The sequence below is a fragment of the Ursus americanus genome, chromosome 27 (assembly GCF_024610735.1).
Source record: "Ursus americanus isolate L20-20 chromosome 27, mUrsAme1.1.p, whole genome shotgun sequence".
NCBI lineage: Eukaryota > Metazoa > Chordata > Mammalia > Carnivora > Ursidae > Ursus > Ursus americanus.
In genome coordinates, this window is record NC_142153.1 from 25,220,960 (window position 1) to 25,242,540 (window position 21,581).

The 21,581-nt window shown below is 37.6% G+C and overlaps 1 long non-coding RNA gene across 5 annotated transcripts in view; it reads left to right on the top strand.

Annotated features, from left to right (window-relative positions):
* LOC123800897 (uncharacterized) overlaps window positions 1–21,581 on the top strand; it is a 199,510-nt gene that overhangs the window by 50,770 nt on the left and 127,159 nt on the right. Inside the window, exon 3 of one of the 5 annotated variants that reach the window (XR_015721990.1) lies at window positions 15,069–15,202. The exons of the other annotated variants lie outside the window; for them this stretch is intronic. This is a non-coding gene — a long non-coding RNA (uncharacterized LOC123800897). The remainder of the gene's footprint in view (window positions 1–15,068; window positions 15,203–21,581) is intronic. 5 annotated transcript variants of the gene reach the window in all.

A 21,581-nucleotide genomic window follows, 5' to 3' on the forward strand; every position in this document is an offset into this window, starting at 1 on the left:
ACTGGGGGGAAAACATAAACCTCAGTAAAGTTCAATCAGGATAAACTCAAAGAAAACCATGCCAAGGCATGTAATCAAGCTGCAAAAGGGAGAGGGGAGGGGAGGTGGAGTGGGGGGGGGGGGGAGAAAGGAGACAGAAACAGGCAGACTGAAAAGGAGAGACTATAAGAGAAAAAAGACTATGAAAACAGTAAATAAAAGCAACATGTTACAGAAGAAAATTTTGAGTTACTGAAGATTTCTCATCAGAAACCATCATGGCCAGAAGACAGTGGAACATCTTTAAAGTACAGAAAGAAAAACAAAACAATCAACACAGAATTCTATATGCATTAAAAATGTCCTTCAGAATTAAAAAATATTTTTAAATGAAAGAAAACTGATACCAGCATACCTGCTCTGGAAGATATGCTAAGAGAGATTGTTCAAGCTAAGAGAAACTTGGAACTTTAGAAATGAAGAGCAGGAGACATTATAAATATCTGGATAAATATAAATGACTTTTCTCCTTTTAGCTGCTTAAAATACATATGATGGTTGCAAGCAAACAATATACATGGTTGGGTACTTAGTAAGGGTATCAATATGTATGTACTTGTAATACATATGTCAATATAGAAATAAAGGGAACCATTCAGGAAACTCAATGGATGTAAAGCTTTCATGTTTTGCTTAAAAAGAGAAATTAACTGTAACTGGACTATAAAGGAACATATAAGGTAATACTTTGAGCTACCAGTAAAAATAAATGCAATGAAAGATAGTTGAAAAAAATTTTAAAATAGAATAGTAATAAATATTCAAGTAAAGCACTTTTAAAAGTCAAGAAAAACAACAAAAATAACAAACAGGGCAAATAGAAACAAAATGATCAGCTTAAAATTAACCATATTGATAGTATTAAAGGTGAGTAGTCTAAGCATACCCAGCAAAAGATGAATATTCAGACTGGATTTTTATTTTTTTTCCATGCTTTTATTAGTTTCAGAGGTAGAATTTTGTGATTAATCAGTTGCCTATAACACTCAATGCTCATTACATTATGTGCCCTCCTTAATGCCCATCACCCAGCTACACCATTCCCCCACCCTTCTCCCCTCCAGCAACCCTCAGTTTGTTTCCCTAGAGTTCAGTGTCTCTTATGGTTTGCCTCCCTCTCAATTTTCAACCTATTTTTTTCTACCCTTCCCCTATGCTCATCTGTTTTGCTTCTTAAATTCCACATGAGTGAAATCATATGGTATTTGTCTTTCTCTGACTGATTTATTTCACTTAGCATAATACCTTCTACTTCCAACCATGTCACTGCAAATGGCAAGATTTCATTCTTTTTGATGGCTGAGTAATATTCCATTATATAGCTCAGACGGGATTTAAAAACAAAACTTTATTATTTGCTGTCTACAAGAAACCCACCTTAAATATAGTGGTAGTGAAAAGTTAAAAGTATAAGAAATGTAATATGTAAGCACTAATTGAAAAAAAGCTTGAGTGGCCTTATAAATATATAGAAAGTAAATTCCAGAAGGGGAAAACTTACCACAACTAAAAATGACTTACATAATGGTAAATGGTCAATTCTAGAAGACTTAACAGAGTATCAAAATATGATGGGATTACACTAAAGAGTCAACAAAAAATACTTAGAGCTAATAAATTCAGCAAAGTAGCAGGATATGTAAACATGTAAAAAATTGGTTGCATTTCTGTGCACTAAAAATGAAAAAAAGGAAATTAAGAAAACAATTCCATTTATGATAGAATAAAAATTCCCAATTTTAAGCAGTAAAGCAAAGGACTTGTATGCTGAAACTAAAAAAGAAAATTAAAGACCCGAATAAATGGAAAAAGAGCACAAGTTCATGAATTGGAAGACTGAATATTGCTAAGATGGCAATACTTCCCAAAGTGATCTATATATTCAATGCAACATTTCTCAAAATCCAATGGCATCTAACAAGCAAACACAGAAAAGTCCATCCTAAAATTCATGGGGAATCTCAAGGACCCGGAATAGCCAAAACAATTTCAAAAAAGAACAAAGTTGGGGACTTGAACTTCCTGATTTCAAAGCTCCAGTAACCAAAACAGTGTGTACTGACAGACAAATGGAATACAATAGAAATCCCAGAAATAAGCTGATCTATATGTGGAGAACTCTTCATATCCTTTTGACAAGGGTGCCAAGAGTATTTAACAGGTAAAGGACAGTCTTTCATTAAAAGTGCCACTAAAACTGGATATCTTTATGCAAAAAAATAATATAAATGAAGTTGGACCTTTCCCTTACACAATATACAAATATGAACTCAAAACAGGTCAAAGACCTATGTATAAATTTTGTTTGATCATTTGTTTTTTTAGTTTCCACATTTAAGTGAAATCATGTAGTATTTGTCTTTCTCTGTCTGACTTATTTCTCTTATAATATCCTGTAGGACCATTCATGTTGTCACAAATGGCAAGATCTTAATCTTTTTGATGGATAATACACATGTGTATGTATAAAACAGATTTTATTTATCCATTCATCTAGCAATAGTTACTTGAATTGCTTCCATGTCCTGGTCATTGTAAATAATTCTGTAGCAAACATGGGGGTGTATATATCTTTTCAAATTAGTGTTTTCATTTTCTTCGAGTAAATTCCTAGTAGTAGAATTACTGGATCATATGGTGTTTCTGTTTTTAAGTTTTGGGGGAAACTCCATACTGTTTTTCACAATAGTCACACAAATTTGCATTTCCATCAACAGTGCACAAGGGTTCCTTTTTCTCCACACCCCTTCCAACACTTATTTCTCGTCTTTTTGATGGTAGCCATTCCGACAGGTGTGTGGTGATTTCTTGTGGTTTTCATTTGCATTGCCCTATTGAAATCACTAATCAAAGTGGCGTTGAGCATCTTTTCATGGGTCTGTTAGGCATCTGTAGGGCTTTTTTGGAAAAAATGTCTGCTCAGGTCTTCTGCCCATTTTTTTTCCCCCAACAGATTGGCCTTTTTGGTGTTGAGTTGTATATGTTCTTTATATATGTTGGATATTAACCACTTACCAGATATATCCTTTGCAAATATCTTCTCCCATCCACTGCTTTGTCTTTTTGTATTGCTGGTGGTTTCCTTTGCTATGAAAAAGCGTTTTGTTTTGGTGTAGTCCCAATAGTGTATTTTTGCTTTTGTTTTACCTGCCTGAGGAGGCTTATTCATAAATAAGTTGCTAAGCAAGATGTCCAAGAAATTACTTCATGTGTTTTCTTGTGGGAGTTATATGGCTTCTGGTCTCACATTTAGGTCTTTAATCCATTTTGAGTTTATTTTTGTGTACATTGCAAGAAAGTGGTCCAGTTTCATTCTTTGCATGTAGCTGTCCAGTTTTGCCTTCACCGTGTACTCTTTTCCTCATTTTATATTCTGGCCTCCTTTGTTGTAGATTAATTTACCATTTGGTGTGAGTTTATTTCTGAGTTCTCTATCCTGTTCCATTGATCTGTATGTCCATTTTTGTGCCAGTACCATACTGTTTTGATTACTGTAGCTCTGTAGTAAATAATGAAATCTGGGATTGTGATAGTCCAGCTTTGTTCTTCTTTCCCAAGATTGCTTTGGCTCTTCAGGATCTTTTGTGGTGCCATACACTTTTAGAATTATTTCTTTTAGTTCTGGGGAAAATGCTGTTGGTATTTGTTAGGGATTGTATTGAATCTGTGGATAATCTGGGTAGTATGGACATTTCAGTAATATTCTTCCAATCCATGAGTATGGTGTATCTTTTCATCTGAGTCATCTTTAATTTTTTTTTTTTATCAACGTCCCATGGCTTTCAGAGTATAGGTCTTTCATTTCCTTGGTTCAATTTATTCCTATATATTTTATTATTTTTGGTGCCTTGTAAGTGGGATTATTTTCTTAATTTCTTTTTGCTGCTTCATTTTTAGTGTGTAGAAATGCATCAGATTTCTGTATATTAATTTTTATATCCTACAACTTTAAAGAATTCATTTATCAGTTCTAATAGTTTTCTTGTGGAGTCTTTAAAGTTTTCTATGTATAGTATCATGTGCTGTGCAAATAGTGACAGTTTTACTATTTCTTTAACAATCTGGATGCCTTTTATTTGTTGTCTGGTTGTTGAAGCTAGGACATCCAGTACTATGTTGAATAAAACTGGGGAGAGTGGCTATCTTTGTCTTGTTCCTGATCTTAGAGGAAAATTTTTAATTTTTCACTATTTTAATTTTAATTTTTCACTATTGAGCATGTTGTTAATTGCAGGTTTTTCCACATATGGCCTTTGTTATTTTGAGGTATGTTCCCTTAAACACACTTTGTTGAGAGGTGTTATCATAAACAAATGTTGAATTTTATCAAATGCTTTTTCTGCATCTATTGATAAATCACATGATTTTCATCCTTCTTGTTAATGGAGTGATTGTGAATATTGAACCACATTTGCATCCTTGGAATAAATTGCACTAATTGTAGTGAATGAACCTATTAATATATGTTGAATTTGGTTTGCTAATATTTTGTGGAAGATTTTTTACGTTTATGTTAATCAAGAATAGCAGCCTGTAGTTTTTCCTTTTGTTGTAATATTTTTGTTGGTTTTATTATTCAGGTAATGCTGGTCTTGCAAAATGAATTTGGAAGATTTCCTCTATCTTCTTTTCTTCCTCTTCTATGTTTTGAAATAGTTTGAGGAGAACAAATATTAACTCTTCTTTAAATGTTTGGTAGAATTCATCTGTGAAGCCATTTGGTCTTAGATTTTTGTTTTTTAGGGAAATTTTTGATTACCAATTCAGTTTCATTGCTAGTAATCAGTCAGATTTTCTACATCCTGACTCAATTTTGGAAGTTTGTATGGAGAAATTTGTTTCTTCTATGTTGCCCAGTTTGTTGGCATTAATTTTTTTATAGTATTCTTTTATAATCATTTATATTCTGTGGTGTCAGTTGTTATTTCTTTTCTTTCATATCTGATTTTGAGTCCTATTTTGATGAGTTTGGTGAAATGTTTATCAATTTTATCTTTTTAAAGAACCAGCTCTTATTGGTCTTTCCTTTTTAGTCTCTATTTTTGCTCTGATCTTTATTATTTTTTTTTCCTGTAACTTTGGGCTTTGCTCTTTTTCAAGTTCATTTAGGTATAAGGTTAGGTTTTTTGAAGTTTTTCTTGTTTCTTGAGGTAGGCCTGTATCACTATAAACTTCCATCTTAAAACTGCTTTTGCTGTGTCCCAAAGATTTTGGAACATTGTATTTCCAAATTTACTTATTTCCATGTATTTTTTTTATTTCTTCCTTGTATAAAATTTTAATTAAAAATTTTTATAACCTCTCATGGCCTCCTCGCCTATTTTAACCAAAATATAAAACAGGAACATAAGTTTTACTGACATGACCTCTTTTCATTGTTGTTTTTACTTTATTGTCCTGCCATTTAGAAGACTGGCTGTTTTTGCTTTCTTCCCAGTAAAAAATAACCACCAGCAGAGGTTGCTAGAGTGCAAGCATCTCTCTCCGGAGAGATGAGGAAATCCCGAACTACTCTGTCTTTGGTCTGTCACAGGCATGCACCATGGGAAAGCAGTTAATGGTAGGGATTTTGTCAAAAGAATTTTGAATGTTTGTGTCCATTCTACAGGGTGGTTTGTGAAATTCTTGAAGGCAGAAGACAGTCTGGATAACTGACCACTGAAGTGAATTCTTATCTTTTTTTTCTGGATTTTAATGTGTGAGGAGAGTTGAAAGAAATATATTTATTTCACTTCATATCCACCACAGTTTCCAATCTAGCAAAGTTCTCAAGAAAATTAGAACAAATTTCATTTATGTTAAATAACAACTGGAAGTAAGTGATCCAGGTTTTGGCTTACTTTTGTTTTTTGTTTTTTTTTTTTTTTTCAAAGAAAATTTCTAGTAATGAAGAGAATAAAGATATTAAAAACATCCTTTAAAAATTACATTTCTCAGAAATATCTACGTAAATAAATTGTAAAATCCTCTTATTTTCAGATTTTTCAGTATCTGAGGAAAGTTTTGAGTTGCTAATAGGTTCACTAGGAGTTTCGTTAAACTCCCTCAGTTAAATTCTGAATGCAATTGTGCTTTATTCCCAGAGGTTATCCAAGAAAGGAAGTGGAGAATGTTCTTTTAGAAAGCATGAAGTGGGAAAATGTTTAAAACTATTTATAGCAGCACTTAGCTGTGGAAATCCCAGACTTCATCATCTATTTATAGTTATTCTTTGGGTTAAAAGGGTGAAACCAGAAATCTTGAAAATGCTGTGTGCTTTTACCCGGCAGTTGAAACTAATAAGCTGTCTTTTGTGGTTATGATAACCAGATACTTATAAGAGTAATTCTGGAAATGGCAATAAATAGATCTTGGCTAAGGGGGGGGACAATTAAGTCTGAAAGAGCAGTATTTTTCCTGATGGTTCTTCCTTGGTTTTCTTGGGTTTTCAGGTTAACTGCAAGTTGGGTTCTGTGTATAACATGTAAGCTATCTAATGAAAAGTGGGAAAGAGAGTAAGTTTACGAAAATTTGTGGTTGCACTAACTGGTTGATTGGAACTGAATAAAAAGAATGCCAGGTAAAATTACCAGGCTTCTAAACAACAGACTTGAAATATCCCCATGAGGAATACCAATTTCTGAAAATTCTACCAGACCAGAACAGAAATTTTCCTATGACCTTGAACATGTAACACCGGCTTTGCACTTGAGACGTATGGACTCTGTACAATCTACCGACCTTAAGGAATTTGTGTTCTTTTCTTACCGTTTTTCTGGAGGAAAAAAGACCAGTTAGGAGGTTATTGCCATAGAAGTCTGGAGCTTAAGAGAGTTTGGCTTAGGGCAGTAGCCAGATACTGGAGGAAGGGACAAGACTGTGAGTCTTTAAGAGTACAATCAGTTGGCCTTGTTGAGGTGGTAAGTGTTAAGAATGAACTCTTCCAACCAAAGAGAAAATTTTGCTGTAGGCATAATGTTATTTTTGGCTGTATATAAAAATATAGAGATAACTAAGAATGAATAAATAGTGATGGATAAACAAGAATATGTTGCTGCCGTAACTTCCTATGCATACAAAATCCCACCTAACTGGAATTTAATAATCATCACTAAGGCAAACCCAACATGCTTTCATGTCAATCAGCTTGGATAGAAAAATCAGGCCTCCACATGCAATTATGTATGCACAAGGCACTGAAATGCATGACCCACCATTGCCATTTCTTTTTATGAAGTCCCATTCCGTTGCCTGGTTAGCATGTCCGAGTATCACCTAAGGGCATAACCTAATCCTCCTCCCGAACCTGACATGTTCCTGCCTTTTAAGCTGAAGGATAAAATTTAACCAATAACTTCCTTTCCGCGCACCTATGCCAGTGATGTCTTTTCAATTTCCAAAGCACTAATTGCTGAGGGCATGCATTTATCACTTAATTACACGCGGCCTTACGCCACCTCTGACGCCATTGTCCTTTCTATTTGTTCCTGTCACGGCCCCACTTGAGCACTTGTTTCCTGTGGCCTTTATGGTTTGTCTGCATGCATCACTGGAACCTCTCTTCAAATCCCTAGTTTTCTCTTGCGGAGGACCTGGCTGATTTCTTTGGAAACCTCATGGGCTGCATCCACCAGAGGAAGCACGGGGTGACAGGTTAGAGCCCTAGGGCTCTCACCCTATCTCTGCCATCAACATTTTGAGTAATTCTGGACAACCACCTAAGCTCTGTAAGACTCTAATTGCTCTGATCTGAAATGTACGATTGGGCCAGATGATCTCTAAGGTCCTTTCGGCTCCACATGGCTTCATTCCCTCCCCTTCGAGCCCCTGGCTGGCCCATACTAAATTCCAAGGACCTGTAGGTCATCCCACTTACAACCTGTCACCAGACTTGTAGGTAATATCTGCAACCATACCCATCCCCACCACCCAGAATCTAACAGTATTGTCAAGGGAGTCCAAGAAGCGTAATGAAAAGATGGCTACTCCCATTCCAAAGCTCCCTTATGGGCTTGAGGGTACCTGAGACTTCACAGAAACAGCCTCTTCCACAGTGGATGTGGCCTTGTATATTGGAACTAAGTCCTGCTTTCCATATTTGCATGAGTAAACGGACATAAAGCACCTAGCCTGAGGATGTCATGGGGCAGGCCCTCAGTAGCTGGAGCTGTGACGATGACAGGGTGGCATACGACTCTCTCTCTCTGAGCCTGGCCTTTAAATCTTGGCTGCTCACGTCTGCTTGACTTGGCCTCGTCCTGCCAGGATGCGGGATGCCCTTCTGCAGGGCTGCTGGTGGCATGGTTCTCAGTAACTGGGGGGCTGAGTTCAGATTGCCAATTGGCAGAAATTGGAAGTGGAGTTGGACTGGAGGCAGACTAGTGGCAGTCAGGGCAGGATCTGGGATGATCTGAGCTGAGATCCAAGAGTTGCTTCCCTTTCCTTCTGGACCCCAGCTGTGCTCACTGGTAATGGCCTAGGAGTCCTAGTACTCAGCTATGAGGGCTTGCCAGCAAGGTCATCATTTTGAGTGAGGAAAGAGATGGGCACCTGGTGACCAAATAGAGTCCTCTTTGTTACTGTTAATCCTGGCATTGTTGCACCCCCCCTAACCTACTATGGTGACTCTCTAATCCCTTAGCTCAGGACTGGGGACGTATACCTCCCACCTCCCTTTTTCTAGGCTGACTGGTGTCTTTGAGCAGATCTGGTAATATTTATTTTTGGGGGAGAGGGGAGGATGGGCTAATGTGTGTTTAAATCACATGAGCTAAGGCTGATCACAAATGCAGATACACTCAGGGAAATCTTGGGGAGTATGAGTTGTCTCTCAGAAACAGGCTGGTGGATACTCTGAGCGCACACCTTATACAGGCCTTATTCCACCCCCTCCGGTCCTGGTGTACTCTGGGTGTGCATACTTTGGCTAAATGAATGCACATTGATGGTTATTTTCTGTTTCTTCTGAAAGTTCATTAGTTTTTATGTGTTGTGAATAAAAGACACTAGAAGAATGACTCATTTAAAAGTATACATGGAGGGCTGTACTGAAACTTTGGGCCTATGGCCCAGGCACAGTGCTTTTGTGGGGGAAAAAATTATCCCCTCATGTGGCTCCAATCCACAACTGGGGTTGAAATCCGCTGCACTAGAATCATGAGAAGAAAAGAAATGACTCAATCTCTACCTTCCATCTTTGGCCTCATTTGTATTTAATCTCCCAGCAAATCTCGTTCCATATTGGATTGATTTTTTTTTTTTTTATGTGATCTACCCTGGTGGCTACTTTGGCAGAATCTTTGAGGGAATCACATTGCTTATAATACGTCAGATCAAAGTGGTTTAACAGTACAATCAAGGCAATCATGAATCTAAGCTTCCAATTTTATATGGGAAAATTAACTCTACATGGTGCTTAAATATTTGTGATAAACTCTTTGTGTGCTCAGATAAGAAAATGGCTGTTTTGCTTGAGCTAACAACCAACCAGTACAGTTATGTGGTCATTGGTAGTGACAGTGGAAGCCTGGTATAGACTCGGAATTGAACTCTTAGCTCATACGGAGGATGATTTGCATGGCACATGGAATCTTCCTGAACTCCAGCATGTATCATAGAAAGGAATATGGTTGAAGGTTGTGCTGCTGGAGGCTTTGAAGACTTGCCTGAGGAACTGTACATGGTCAGCACATGAGAGTAGAGGAGAGAAAGAGGGCATCCACTAAAAAGAATAAGATCACTTATCTACTGTATTTGAATCAGAAAGGATACTCTGTTGAAGAATAAACAAATCTGAGCACCCACTAGGAAGCCCATGGGAATAGCAATGGTAGTTGTTTTATGGGGTTCTTTTGTGGCCACCTTAGAGGTTCAGTAGAGCCACGAGATAGTGGAAAAACCGAGGCCTGAATTATAAACACAACACAGCACACAGACTTCTCATTGAGTGTGACAAATGGCTTATGTGGCCTTTCTGGGTTTATTCACAGACTACAGGTGAAATGTCAAATATTTGTATTATTGAGTGTTAGCCAGTCATGAAGCTGCATAGATTAAGGTGCTCTTGCTGGGATTCAGTAATGCAAGGGTCCATCCAAATGGCCCTTAGAGATTTTCATTCGGACATCCTACAAGCTCCTTGGATTTTCTTAGTGTGTATTCAAATCTATGTCCATGCTTCTAAGGCTCTTTATCCTTCTACTATCCCTGTTTTATGGAAGCAAACTATCCTATCCGCCTATAATCTCTATAATCTAAGGCAATCAACAGGTTCTACTGATTCTACTTGGGAAAGACTCCCTAATCTCTCCCCTACTTTCCATTCTCACTGTCATCACCCTAGCCCAGATCCTCATAACCTTTCACTGTCTCCTGCAATAAGCTCTTAGGTCTTTTTGCCTCCAGTCTTGCCCCACCAAGCCATCCACTACACTCCCATCAGAATGACATTCCCCAAACACAAATTCCATCACACCTTTCCCCTGCTTAACAACTTCTCGTGACTTTCCAGTGTTTTCTAAATTAAGGCAAACTGTGTTAGAACGAAACTCCCTGCTTTTCACTGACTTGCTCCAGTCTCCATTTCTGGCATCATAGCTATCCTCTCCGCATCTCAAACCATGTGCACTAGTCTATACAGATGAATAAATTACTGCTTTGTATAAATGCCATATAGTTACATCTTTATGTCTTTATCAGTACGGTTTCCTTCCTGAATGGCCTCTTCACCACCTTCCCACTATCCAGAAATCCCATACACACTTTTGGAGGCTAATTCAAGCGTCATCTTCCCTACCATTCTCCTCTTCCTTCCTCTGCATCCCTCAGCCAACTTAATTCTTATCTTCGCGGTAGTGTAAATACACTTCTGTATGTTAGACTCAATTATATCTCTTTCTTTATCCTAGTCAATGAGCTCCCCAGATGCAAGGATTATATCTATTTTTTGAAACCTCCATGTCAAACAGGTGCTTAGTATAAGTTTGGTCAAACTGGGAAACTGGAAGCGACTTTATTTACTGAGATAGAACTCCCTGAAACTTCAAATAGATCCTTTGGCTTTACTTCACACTCTTTCACTTGGAAGAGTTTACTTACAACCCCGTGAATTCCTGTTAGACACTTGAAAGAGCAAAAGACTGTTTTCCAGGGTTGTTACAAATTCAGCCCTGTCTCTTAGACTTTCCACAAACCTAACTGGTCAGTGATTCTGAGGTACTGGAATAAAGATTCTCTACTGAGTACGTTGCACTTATTAGGACAAAAAAACCAAACATTTTTGAAAGATTTTCAGAAAGAAAGATTGGACTCAAAAAAGGTTTCTGGTTAACCATGTTAACCCGGGAATTCAGAGGAGTACCACATTCCTGTCTCTGAATATCATGGGTAGCTGAAGGCTTATTAAATTTGAAAGCAGTAAATAATGTGACGTATTTCTTAGCAGGCTGTAGAGTTCCATTTGCAACCCGAAAATTCTAATCCCCGCTTTCCTCACCAAATCCCCACAGCTTAGTTTTACTGTATTAAGATAATTCAATTAGATGACATATTTGATTCTTTACATCATTTTAACTTATCTATGGCTTTTTTGTTATTGTCTCTACTCTTGACTTTGAGAATCTCCTCCATTTCATGAGAAGTATGCTGCCATTGTGCTGAACTCATTCGCTATTTTTATCCCCAAGGGACAATTTATCTTGTTGGGAGAAAGTAGCATTATATTATTGGTTAATTCTAAATAATCTCAAAATTAGCATTTTGGTTTGAGAACACTCACATGGTGTAACAACTAAATGTGCTGAATTGATTTAAGTCCTCCCCTTTCCCCCTTTTCTTTAGAAGCTGTTGTTAGTTATTATGGCTTAATTGTTACCTGCTGGCAAGTAAGTACTCCAGAAAGGAAATAGCATACCATCCTTGCTGTAGCAACCACTCAGGGCGGGCACATTTGTGATTTGTGAATGTGCTTATCTTGTGCCAAGCCATGTTCCCTCCTCCAGGAAGGCCTCTGTTCTAGAGGATTTACCCGGGGGTGCGGGAGTCCTATGTGGCTGCGATAAGAATCCCATGCATTTTTTTCCCCGGAGGGGGAACAGGAGGCAAAGCACTATGAACACAGAGTAACTGATACATAAAGAGCCTTTCCATCTTTAAGGAAAAATTTCCCTTAGATTTCCAGCCTTCTGGAAATTTATTTGGAAAAAAAGGTTTTGGAATCAGATGGTTAGAATTTGATTCTCCCTCCTGCCACTTAGAAGTGGGTGACCTTGGCAAGTGACTTAACAGTAGCCACTTCTTTTATAAGATTAGTCCCTTTAATCTGTGTTAGCAATATCTTAAAAGACAGTTGGCTTTTCAACCTTGCTCAGATCATTGTCAAGGAATGCCAGTTCTAAACTGGGAGTAGAAATCTGGGGATTTCTTTATGGGCAGACTTAAGTAGGGTGGCAGCTTTAGACCCCAGAGCGCTCTACAGGGCTGCCCAGGCATGGTGGCAGGAGGAGGGTCACAAAGGGACATGAAGAGGGGACTGGAAAACAATGCTGGCTTTGCAGTTTTGGCTGGACATGTCCTTGCAGGTTGCATCACTGGATAAAGCAAGTGCTTAAGGCTACCAGTAAGGTGGGAGGACCAAAAATGTCCATGCATCCAATTTCCCCCTCTCCAGATTGTTCTGATCTTCTTGATACAAGCCTTACTTTTCTTCCAATGGAAGGGAGAAAATGAGAGGAGAACCAAGCTTTTCTTGCAGCTCCAATAACCCTCCTCCCCATTTTATCTGTACAGTGCATTTCAGTGCACTGGGCACAGAGGATTTGCCTTCTTCTCTGACAAATGCTGGTATAAAGCTAGGATGCAGGACTGAGAACACTATGACAGATGCTCACACTGTGACCTTCTTTCACTAGCTTAAGCCTCAAAAAGAAAAAGAGCAAGGAATAGTAATCTGAGCTGACATGGAGCCTCTCGCCACTATCTTGGATTTCCGAAGTATTGTCAAATTGAGTGAAAATAACTAAACAAATGTATGTTAATGCCCTGACTGCATGAAAAAACACATACGCAGAGAAAAGGAGAGAGGCCCAAACTAGATGTTCAGACCTTAGTCTTGGAATCAGAGTTGGGGGCATATCTGACAGACCCGTCACTACTTTTCTGGGACTCACTGGAAGCAGAAGACTCATTTTTTTCTTTGCCTCCCCCACCCACTTGGAGCTTTCTCAGAAGTCCTGGAGCTCGTTTTCAAGGAAGCAACTCTGTAGTTGACAGAGCTGGAAGGTGGGGGTCTCAAAGCTAAGTTGACTGGAGGTTTGCCATGGACCATCATTGGCCCAGTAATGGGAGTTCTTAGAGGCTCTGGATCAATAGCCCTGACACTTCTCTTCCCAGGCCTGAGGCACTAGGGTCCCTGTGGGCACTTTCTGTTAGCCTCAGATAGCCAGTTCTGGAGGGGGATGTCCTGGCAGAGCTGAACCTGGCACCACCCATCACAGCCACACTGTTCCTTGGCACTCTTGGCCCCAGCACAATTCAGTTGCCACGTGAGCCTCATTTGATCTATGGAGGGGATGGAGAGACTCTGAGGTACCTACCATCTAGCCTAGAAAATACCATGAAGGTGTCCTGAAATCTATAATGTAGGCCTAGGATCCTGAGGCCCATACCTCTCCCTAGCCAACATCAGCCTCATTGTCCACAGCCTGCCCATTGTCACCCAAGGACCAGGGACACCCCAAGTCTGAAGTGCTTTCCCATTATATGGCTGTAGAAGTCCTGATTCTTCTACATGTCTGTTTCCTCTGCCCTCTCCTTTTCTCATCCCTGTCATGGCCTAACTCCATTTCTTAACCATTCCCGCCTCCCAGGTCTTAATCTCCGTAAGCCATGTCACCCCAGTGGTGCCACAAATAGGAGTCCCCCTGACATAGGAAGTGTTTAAGTTAAAACTGAATACAAGTTTGAACCCTAGACAGGGAAGGAAGAGTGATTGGACTGATTGAAAAGTTAGGTTCCTCCCAATCTTAGATCCTTGGAGTTCTAGGAGTTGTCCTGTGGGAATCGACTTTACTCCTTCCTGATCCAGGAAGTGAGGGCCCTGGCCCACTGCAGCTCCCTTTGTCTGCCCACTGGCTGGCTGCCCAGCAGGCCAATGGGGCTCCCCTTGCCCTCATCCTCCTCTTTTTCCCACCCCTTTTAAATGGTGGGGCAGAACTCCAGAGATAAGCTCCCCTTCCTTGGGTGGAGACCACAGACCTCCTCCCCACTTCAGACAGTGTCCGCCTCCTTTGGAGCAGGTCCTACCATTCCCACACCCTACTCTTGGGCCAGTGGTCAGGTTAGGACAAGTCCAAATGACCTGGCAAGAAAAATGGAGGGGGCAGAGTCTAAGACTAGGTTAGTTGTCTGGGGCACTGAGGACTGTGTCTGTATTAAAGATGTTTGAGAAAAATGGATAATCTATAGCGTTATTTTGTCTTTATTTCAAATGTATAGTAACTCAGTAATAGCTATATAAGGGTCAGACCAGGAAGCAAGTGCCAGCTAAGACAGTCTTTCTGTGGAGTTCTAAACACCTCGCTAACAAACTTATCCATACACTATAATCTGGGGATGGTTGGTGTTTTGTAACTAATAAGCTGCAGACACAAGTGATTTCTTCTGAATTACTTATACTTCTAGAAGGCGTCTAGAGTTACTGTCAGCTGGAGCATCCCACGGGTCAGAAAGAGTGAAAGATTTGTAAGGTTTTATGGTTGCTTTCTAGAACTCAAGAAGTAAGAACCCCTTCGTAAAACCCACTGGTCCAGGAGTTAAAAACAAATTGTCTACCAAAATTACAGTGTAGTATGAAGAAAACAGCAGCTCATTTGATTGAAGTTAAAAAAAAAAAAAGCTACAAAAGAATCCGCTTAATGGATTGGAAGAAAATAGTGAAAGTTTCCCATTGGAATAGCAGATTGATTGTGACAGCCGGTGCTATGAACCAAAGGAAGGAAAGCTTTTCTGGCATCATCTTCATGGAATTCCAATCACAAGATATCTTTTCTCAGCATTACAAGGTCTAAACAGTCTCCCTGCCGTATCTGAAGTGAATGCCAGAGCTGAGCCACACGAGCAGAGCCTGTTCCCCAGAACAAGACACTGTCCTCAGCAGCCACCAGGTTCTCACAGCGGCATTGCTCAGGTAGCAAAGGGGCGCTGGGTACTGGGGGGGGGGGGGGGGAGGGTCAGCTGCTTTTCTGGGAAGACTGTAGAGGAAGATGTCGCCATCTGAATAAAGCCTCTTTTCTCTCCTGCACCTCCCCCTGGAGCTTTCACATTGGGTGCAGATTTTCAAATTAATCTAAAACATTGCAATAACTAGGGACTGTAGCCAATGTTCAAGTGGAAAAGCATAAAGAATTATTTCTTAATTTTCATCTTAGCCTATCAAAAAGGTGGCCACTTTCTTTTTCTGAATGATCCGATACTATCCTAAGCTCCCATGGGAAAACTCAAGAGACTTGTTGATTTACAAATTCTAAACTCTTTCTGCTCAAAGCGGTTTTCACCTTTAGCTTTCCATTTGATTCTGCATTCCGTTGATTTCTCTTCGCAGATCTGGTAGATATAGGCCTATCTCTATTCTTTTAGTGGTTACCTTCGAAATTGTTTACACACAGTTTGTGATCTAAAGTTAATGACGCAATGAAGCATGGAACACTACATCAAACACTAATGGAGTACTGTATGGTAACTAACATAACATAAAAAAATAAAGATTTTCATAGAAAAAAATAAAGTTGATGACTATTTTACCATTCTCCTGGATAATACAAAGATTTTAGAATGCTTTTTTCCTCCATCGATCCTAACTTACATCTTACACACTACTGAGATGCTATATTTTGAATTTTTTTCATATTTGTTTTTAACCTTACATATTGTTACTGTTATTATTAAATTAATGTGTATTTAAGGTTATCCATATGCTTACTATTTTTGTTTACTTACCAAATATTTCATGCTTTCTGGGATTGTCTCATTCTTACTGAAGTATATCCTTTATATCTGACTTTACTGAGTTTTTTGGTAGTTAAATTTCTATCTACCTAAAAGTATCTTTATTTCACCTCATTTTTGGAACTTAATTTCACTGGATTTTTAATTCTGGATCTATAATTATTTTCTAGAACATTGTAGATATTCCACTTTTGTCTGGTTTCCATTGTTGCTATTAAGACTATAGTCAGTCTAAGTGATACTCTTTTGTAAATAATCTGGTTGCTTTTATAATTTTGTCTTTGGTACATAGCATGACTAAGAAGTGTCTATGCATAAATTTATATTTATTTGCTTTGTATATTATAGTACTTTCACAATTCTGGAAAATTCTTGGTGATTATCTTTGAAGTACAGACCATCCCTGACTTAACGATGGTCAACTTAACAATTTTTTTACTTTACAATGGTATGAAAGTAATATGCATTCAGTAGAAACCATACTTTGAATTTAGATCTTTTCATGGGCTAACAATATGCTGTATAAAATTCTTTCATGCTGTTGGGAAGTGGCAACAAGTCACAGCTTCTAATCAACCACATAATCACAGTGATAAATAATCGACACACTGACAACCATTCTGTACCTGTACAACCATTCTGTTTTTCATTTTCAATGCAGAATTCAATAAATTACATGAGATATTCAACACTTTGTTATAAAATAGGCTTTGTGTTTGATATTGTCCAACTGTAGGCTAATATAAGTGTTTTGAGGATGTTTAAGTTAGGCTAGGCTAAGCTATGATGTTTGGTAGGTTAAGTGTATTAAATATATTTTTCATTAATATTTTCATCTTAAGGGTTTATTGAGACATGACCCCACTGTAAGTAGAGGAAAGTCTGTAATCTTTTAAATATTCTTTAAATATCTCTGTCCTTCCATTATTCTACCACTTTGTTCTGAAATTTGAAATGGACATATATTGAACTACCTCATTTTATTATTTATTTCACTTCTTTATTTTCTATTGTCCTATTGTGATTAATTCTGATGGCCAAACACACATGAAAAGATGCGCAACATCACTAATCAGGGAAGTGCAACTTAAAACCACAGTAAGATATCACTCCACACCAGTCAGAAGGGCTAGTACCAAAAAGACAGGAAATAACAAGTATTCAGGAGGGTGTCGGTGGAAATGTAGACTGATGCCGCTGCTGTGGAAAATGGTACGGAGTTTCCTCAAAAAATTAAAAAAGAACTACCACTTGATCCAGCAATTCCACTTCTGGGTATTTATTCAAAGAAAACAAAAATACTAATTTGAAGAGCTATATGCACCCCTAAGTTCATTGTAGCATTATTTACACTAGTCAAGGTATGGAAACAGCGTCAGTGTCCATTGATAGATGAGTGGATTTAAAAAGTATGATACATTCTGAGCAATTTCTTTGGATCTATTTCCCAGTTTACCTGTTTTCTCTTAAGTTGTGTTTAATTTGTACATTTCCATTAAATATTTTTTCTTACCCTTGGGCATTTAGTTTTTTTGGATATGCCTTTAAATCTTTTAAAACTCTCTGTGTTCCTCCTCTACCCCTTCACTCCCTTACAATTTATCCAATTTATCTCTTGAAGAACCCCAGTTATTTGATCTAGACAGTTTTCCATCATGTAGATTTTGGTGACTGCATGCTCATCGTACAATTCGTCATGTTTCTCTGTCCTCTGTATTTTCTGCTGATTATTGGCTGAAACCACTGATTGGATCACACTCTGACTCAATGCCTTCTTTTAAGCCTATTGGAAGACTATAATGCCAGGTTGTCTCTTCATTTTGTTATCTTAGGGGTCACTAATACTGACGCTTAATATTTATTTTCATTCATGGAGTGTTACAAAGGAGGACGGTCTTCTGTCATTTCTTTTTCACTTATTGGTTGGAATACTTTTATAAAGATACACTTGCCCTCAGCTACTACTCATGGGCTTGTTTACTAAGTGGTACAGTTTATAAAGGAGAGACAGTGCTTGATTGCTTCCTTTTGTTAATGAATTTTCAAGGTAATGAATTGGTTTCTTTTTATTCCTTCCATTTTCCAATAGCATTAAGAACTCATGTTAGAGGGGTTTTAATCCATTGCAAATATTCCTGTTAAAGCTCAAGTTTTTCACTGTGTCCAGTAGGAGCCTCTTCTAGTTGGCTTCTAGGTCCTCTTGACATCACCTTAATAGTCTTTGAGGGCTTGCTGGCTATTTGGTATGGCAAGAGGTCCCATAATCCTCTCATTCTTTTGTTTTTGCAGACATAAAATCAGCCATTTCTCCAAAAGCCTTGATATCTTTCATGAGAAAAGGTATCACAAATTTGTCATTAGGGGATGCTTAGTGGTCAGAATGAATATATGTAAACATAAATACATATTAAAAGTAAAATACCCCATGAGTTCAAATCAAATTAGAGTCTGTACAGCTTAACCTAGTAATAATTGCATCTACCTCTTGTGATTTCCATACCCAAGAACCTAGTTCTCAAAGACAGAGAAGGCATTAGAATTATAATATCCCATAAAAACTCATTGGTTTTATGCCATGTTATATATACAGCAGTCATAATAATAATACCAATTCTGCTACCCCTGTGATTCCTGAAAACATTACATTTTGGAGGCATTTGTTCTCCCATTCTCCCTTTATTTTTTCTCTCCCCACCATTTTTTCAAACGGTTGTACTATATCTACTTTGTCAGAGCCTGTAGCCATGACATACTCACCCTTAATCCTCATCCATGTGTATGTATTCTATCTAGACCTCACCAGCACTATGTAAGTCAACAGCTCTTTAGTCATCTTGATTATCCGAAGCTTGATCTCTGGTTGATCTCTCAAGATAGGCTCATGGGAATAATATATTCTAAGTTACAGCATGTTGATAACAGTATGTGCCTTTTACACTTAAAAGTCAGTTCAGTTTTGCTGGAGACAAAATTCTCATCTCATAATTTTCTTCCTTGAGTATCTTAAATATGTTACTTCATTATTTTTCATAAAGCATTGCTGTCAAGAACTTAGATAACTATTTTTTTTCCTTTCAATAACTTAGATAATTTTTTTCCCTCTGAAGTCATATGCTCTACTGGGTATTATATGCAAACAATGAATCATGGAACGCTACATCAAAAACTAATGATGTACTGTATGGTGACTGACATATCATAATAAAAAGGAAGGAAGGTAGGAAGGAAGGAAGAAAGGAAGAAAAAAAGAGTCATGAGCTCTCCTATTTTTCTTTCTTCTTGGAAGTCCAAAGGATTTTTTTTTTTTTTTTTTAAGTTTAGTACTTTTTCATTCTGGGTTGATATTCTCAGGAACGTATTCAATATATAGCTTCAACCTTTTTTGTTATTTAGAAAAAAGTTCTTGAACTGTAGTTTTTAATATTCAGGGATTTTTCTTTGATTTGGTTTCTTTTTCAGGAACTCCTATGCCAGTCTCCTTTGCCTACCTTTAATATTTGCCACTTTCTCTGACATCTTTTTCAAGTCTTTCATCATTTTTATTTTTAAAACCTTGCTCATTTTTACTTTCTGTATTATTTAATGATTATATGTGTTTATTGTTGCATTCCTTCTACTTTGGTCTTTGCTTCTGAAATTTTTCTTTCACTTTTAATTCTTGCCTGAATTCTGTTGTCTGTTGGTGGTTTTTCTAATTGTCATTCTTGTTATTTCCTATCTTGTATAATTAAAGTCATCTAGTTTGTTTTGGAATAGGTTGTGATCTGTTTTGTGGCCATGCTTTCATTGTCTGTACAATATTAGTCTACTCCTTACTCTTTTCTTACAAAAAATTTGTATGGGATTGACCTTGATAATTTTCTGTTGCTTATTTTTTTGAAGATTTATTTATGCCCATGATTCCACTCTCTTCTCTTAAAATTCTGCATGTAAATGTCATCATGCAGTTTTTGTCTTTCTTTGAATTATTCCACTTATTATAATGCCCTCAAAGTCCATCTGTGTTGTTGAACCATTTTTGTTTTTTTTTTTTAAATTTTAATTCCAATATAGTTAACAATAATATCTAGCGTTATATTGGTTTCAGGTGTACAATATAGTGTTTCGACAATTCCATGTATTACTACACATGAAGATAAGTGTATTCTCTCTCTTTCTCTCTTTTTTTTTTTTTTTGAATTTTTAAAAAAAATTCTAGTTAGTTAACATGTAGTGTAATATTGGTTTCTGGAGTAAAAGTTAGTGATTCAACACTTAAATATAATGCCTGGGGCTCATCATAGCAAGTGCCCTCCTTAATACCCACCACCCGTTTAGCCCTTCCCCCATCCACCTCCCTCCATCATCCCTCAATTTGTTCTCTATTGTTAAGAGGCTTTTATGGTTTGCCTCCCTCTCTCTTTTTTTCCCCTTTCCATATGTTCGTATGTTTTATTTCTTAAATCCCAAACATGAATGAAACTGTATGGTATTTGTTTTTCTTTGACTGACTGACCTCGCTTAGCATAACACACTCTAGCTCCGTCCATGTCTTTGCAAATGCAAAGAAGATAGGTATACTTTTAATCCCCTTCACTTATTTCACCCATCCCCCCACTCACCTGCCCTCTGGTAAACATTAGTTTTCTGTAGTTAAAAATCTTGGGGTTTTTTGAGGGGGGAGTTGTATCTTTTTTTCTTAGTTTTGTTTCTTAAATTCCACATATGAGTGAAATAATATGGCATTTGCCTTTCTCTGACTGACTTATTTTACTTAGCATTATACTCTCTAGATCCACCTATGATGTTGCAAATGACAAGAGTTCATTCTTTTTTATGGCTGAGTAATATTTCATTCTATACGTACACTTTTTCTTTATTCATTCATCTATCGATGAACACTTAGGTTGCTCTTATAATTTGGCTATTATAAATAGTGCTACAGTAAACGTGGGGGTGCATATACTTTTTTGAATTAGTATTTTCATAGTTTTGAGTAAATAGCCAGTAATGGAATTACTGGATCATATGGCAATTCAAGTTTTAATCTTTTGAGGAACCTCCATATTTTCCACAGTGGCTTCAGCAGTTTACCCTCTCACCAACAATGCACAAAGATTTCTTTTTCTCCACATTCTTGTCAACACTTGTTGTTTCTTGGGTTTTCTATTTTAGTAATTCTGACAGGTGTGAGGTGACATCTCATTGCATTTTTGATTTGCGTTTCCCTGATGATGAGTGATGTTGAGCATCTTTTCACAGATCTATTGGCCATCTGGATGTCTTCTTTGGAGAAATGTCTATTCATGTCTTCTGTCCAGTTTTTAACTGGATTATTATTTTCTTTTGGTGTTGAGTTGTGTAAGTTCTTTATATCTTTTGGATACTAACCCTTTATCAGATATATCCTTTGCAAATATCTTCTCCCATTCTGTAGGTTGCCTTTTAGTTTTGTTGATTGTTTCCTTTGTGCTGCAGAAGCATTTTTTTTTTTAATAAAGTCACAATGGTTTATTTTTGCTTTCGTTTCCTTTGCTGCAGGAGTCATCTCTAGAAAAATGTTCTTATGGCTGATGTCAGAT